Below are 4,486 nucleotides of genomic sequence, written 5' to 3' on the forward strand. Positions count from 1 at the left end.
GGAAGCGCACGTGCGTTCTGGACGGAAGTTGAGTGAGGCCGCGGGGCCTGCTGGGAGGTGTTGTCCTCAGAAATGTCACGGGCGCGAAGGGATGGTTCGGAGTTGTAGGCTTCTGTTCGGACTTGTCTGTGGGTCGCCTTCAACCAGCATCTCAGCAACTGCGCGCTGGCTGGGCATTCGGGCGTTTCCGGCAGACGACGCTGCCGAGTCCCCGCAGCGCGGGGCGAGCGGGGGACTCAAACGGTCTGGACTGCACCAGCCGTGGGCGGCTGACGGGACACGGCGCCTCTTAGGCCCAGAGTGTCCCGAGTAGCCGCAGGGGGAGTGCTCAGAGTACGCTCCTGGTGAGTGGTTCAGATGTTGGGACAAAAAACTGTGATGAGAGTTAGTGTGGGGTTGTGGTTGTATGTTTGAGTGTGACGGCACGAATAATTGTGATGGGTGATTGTGATGTTTGGTTGCGCGTGAATATGATGAAATGTGTGATGTGTGTGATTGTGATTAAGGCTGTGGTGAGTGTGAGCGTGGCGAAGTGTGCGTGATTTTAATGTCTAGTAGTTCTTGTCTTGAGTTGCTTCTCTGTAGCGTTTAACATAGTTGGTAATGGCTTGAAAAACACTTGTTTTCTACTCTTTCTCCCTCCCTGTCGTCCACTCCTCTGTAGTCTCCTTTGCTGCCTTTTTTTTTACCTTAACAGTCCTTGGCCCTTTGTAGTTTTCCAGTTTTCCTTGGTAAACTTTTCAGGTTCATTATCATCTTATGACTTGCTGCTTTTATGTGTATTAGTTAGCTATTGCCATGATAGTAACTATGTCTAAAAACCACCCCTAAACTCAATGCCATACAACAGCAAGTCCTTATTCTCATGTTCACAGGCTTGCACAATCGCTGTGTGCAGCTGATCTAGGCAGGGCTTGGCTGAGTGTGTGGGCTGCCCGACGAATTAAGATCTGCTCCACAGGTGTTCTTTCTGGGTCTCAGGCCAAAAGGACATTTGCTGCCAGGGCATTTTCTGCTCATGATGGGTCACCAGAGTACAAGAGAGATGGCCTTAACCGGAACAAGTCACATGATTAAGCTTATTAAATTATGCCCACAGTTGGAGGACAAAGTTACACTGCAAAGAGTATGAGGGGGTGAGGGGGTGACGAATTGCACTAAAATTCCAATCTACCTCCTTAAGAAACATGCCTCTTTATCCTGGTGAATGCCTTTTAATCCCGGTTCTCTTTTGTCTGATAATATTGCTTTTCAGGTTTTATTGTATTTGTCAAGAATTTTATTTTCTAACCCCTTTGTGTCTTTATGTTTCAGATCTGTTTTTTGTAAAGAGCGTATTGCTGGGCTTACATCCGTTACTTTTGTTGGACTGTTATTTTAATAGGTGAGTATAATTCAGTGGCATTTATCATGATTTGCTGATAAAAAATGTTTTATTTCCTATTTATTATGCCTTAAACATTTTGTGATTGATATATAATAGTTGCACATATATATTTTTATTGTGCAAATTCACCTTATCCCTTTTTCTCCCCTAGTTTTGTTTCTGCTAATATCCTTTTATTTTTAATATGCAGACTTAACCTTAAATAAGATCTTAAAATACTCGAACTCCAAACTATCCACCAATTTCTGTGTTATTCTTGTCTGATATATTACTTTCTTCTAGTTTTAAATCCCCAAGTTAGTAGTAGTAGCTCATTTATTCTATATACTGTTCGTATCTGGGAGGGATTGGTTTCAGGATCCCCCTCTCCACCATGGATACCAGAATCCATAGATGCTTAAGTCCCTACATCCTTTTGTATACATTAAATCAACTCTGGATTATTTGTAATACCTAATACAATGTAAATGCTATGTAAATCGCTGTTACACTGTATTGTTTAGGGAATAATAAGAAAAAATCTATACATGTTCAGTGCAGACACAACTATTGTAGGCCCAGCTATATTTTTTATCTGAGGTTGATTGAATCTGAGGATGCAGAACCTGTGGATAAGGAAGGCCAACTGTATACATAGATCTATTTAATTGTAGTAAAATATAGGACATAGAATTTACCATCTAAACCATATTTAAGTGTACAGTTCAGTGGCATGAAGTACATTCACATTGTTCTGGTACCATCACCACGATCCATCCACAGAACTCTTCTTGAAAACAGAAACCCAGCACCTATCAAACAATAACTCTCTACTCCCCTTCCCCCCGCCTCTGGCATCTACCATTCTACTTTCTGTCTCTGAATTTGATTATTCTAGGTACCTCATGTAAGCAGAATCATATGTTGTTTGTCCTTTTGTGACCCTTCTTTAACTTAGTGTAATGTCCTCAAGATTCATCCATGTTAGCATGTATAGGAATTTCCTGTCTTTTTAAGGCCAGATAATAAGTATGTCATATATGGATAAACATTTTATTTATCAGTTTATTCATCATTGAACACTTGGGCTGCTTCTGCCTTTTGGCAATTGTAAGTGACACCGTTAGAAACATGAGTACACAACTATCTGAGTCCCCACTTTGAATTTTATATATATGTATGTATATACACACACATACACATGCATACATACACATGCATTAATGTCTGTTTTTAATTTTTGATTGTCATAGTGTTTTTGATAATGGCTGAACCATTTTATCAGTATATGTTTTGAGCACCTACTATCAATATCAAAAACAGACAAAAATAAGTCCTTGTTTTCATGGAATTTATATTGTGGGGGTGGATGGACAGTATATATACCTAAATTATAGTCATGTGCCATATATGTATGGACTATATATATATATGACAGTGGTCCTATAAGACAATGGTCCCCAGCCTTTTTGGCACAGCGACTGGTTTTGTGGAAGACAATTTTTCCATGGACCAGGGGATGGCAGGGTTATGGTTTCAGGATGAAACTGTTGCACCTCAAATCATCAGGCATTGGATTCTCATAAGGAGCGAGCAATCTATATCCCTCACGTGCACAGTTCAAAAGAGTGTTCACACTCCTAAGTTTCTAATCTGAACCCTGATGTGATAGGAGGTGGAGCTCAGGTGGTAATGCTTGCTCACCTGCTGCTCACTTCCTGCTGTGTGGCCTGGTTCCTAACAGGCCACAGACTGGTACCAGTACGTTGTGGGGTTGAGGACCCCCACTGTAAGATTATATTGGAGCTGAAAAATTCCTGTCACCTAGTGACTTTCTAGCCAATATAACATTGTAGCACAATACCATTACTCATGTGTTTGCAGTGATGCTGGTGTAAACAAACCTATTCTGCTGCCAGTTATATAAAAGTATAACAGATAAAATTATGTACAGTACATAAGGCTTGTAATCATAATAAATATGTTACTGGTTTATGTACCAACTGTACAATACTTTTTATCATTCCTTTGGAGCATATGCCTATTTATTAAAAAAAAAAAAAAAAAAACTAAAACAGCCTCAGGTCCTTCAGGAGGTATACCAGAGGAAGGCGTTGTTGTCATAGGATGTGACAGCTTTGTGTGTGTTATTGTCCCTGACGATCTTCCAGTGGGGCCAGATGTGGAGGCGAAAGACAGTGATACCATCCTGGACACTGTGTAGGCCTAGGCTAATGTGTGTTTTTGTCTTAGTTTTTAACAAGAAAGTTTAAAAAGTTTAAAAAAAATGTTTTAAGATAGCTTATAAACTAAGGACATAAAGAAAGAAAATACTTTTGTACAGCTGTACAGTGCATTTTAAGCTATGTGCTATTACAAGAGTCAAAAAGTTTTTAAAAATTGAAAAGCTTATAAAGTAAAAAAGTTACAGTAAGCTAAGGCTAATTGAACAGTTTGAAGAAATAAAAATAATTTTTATAAATTGAGTGTAGTCTAAGTGTACAGTGTTTATAAAGTCTACGCTAGTGTACAGTAATGCCCTAGGCCTTTGCATTCACACGCCACACACTCACTCAGAGCAACTTCCAGTCCTGCAAGCTTCATTCATGGTAAGTATCCTTTACCCTTGTACCATTTTTTATCTTTTATACTGTATTTTTAGCATTTCTTTCCTGTGTTTAGGTATGTTTAGATATACAAATGCTTACCTTTGTATTGCAGTTGTCTACAGTATTCAGTACAGTAACATGCCATATAGGTTTGTAACCTAGGAGCAGTAGGCTATACTATATAGCATGTGTGGGTGGTAGGCTATACCATCCACATTTGTGTAAGTACACCCTTATATTTGCACAATGACGAAATTGTCTAATGACACATTTCTCAGAGCACGTCTCTGTTGTTAGATGATTCATGACTGTATGTATTAATGGTTTGTTAGAAAGTGATCACTGTCTGGCTCACGCCTGTAATCCCAGCACTTTGGGAGGTCGAGGTGGGTGGATCACGAGGTCAAGAGATCGAAACTATCCTGGTCAACATGGTGAAACCCCGTCTCTACTAAAAATACAAAAAATTAGCTGGGCATGGTGGCGTGTGCCTGTAATCCCAGCTACTCAG

The 4,486-nt window shown here is 39.9% G+C and overlaps 1 protein-coding gene across 3 annotated transcripts in view; it reads left to right on the forward strand.

Moving 5' to 3' along the window:
• Positions 1 to 51: 51 nt before the first annotated feature.
• Positions 52 to 4,486, forward strand: part of ZNF568 (zinc finger protein 568) — a 31,340-nt gene continuing 26,905 nt past the window's right edge. Inside the window, exons 1-2 of one of the 3 annotated variants that reach the window (XM_017506451.2) lie at positions 52 to 344; positions 1,315 to 1,384. The gene's annotated coding sequence lies outside the window, so the exon portion shown is untranslated. The remainder of the gene's footprint in view (positions 345 to 1,314; positions 1,385 to 4,486) is intronic. The other 2 variants (XM_037730726.1, XM_017506449.2) reach the window with 2 other exon arrangements.

The sequence above is a fragment of the Cebus imitator genome, unplaced genomic scaffold, assembly GCF_001604975.1.
Source record: "Cebus imitator isolate Cc_AM_T3 unplaced genomic scaffold, Cebus_imitator-1.0 Scaffold356, whole genome shotgun sequence".
In the NCBI taxonomy this organism is placed as follows: domain Eukaryota; kingdom Metazoa; phylum Chordata; class Mammalia; order Primates; family Cebidae; genus Cebus; species Cebus imitator.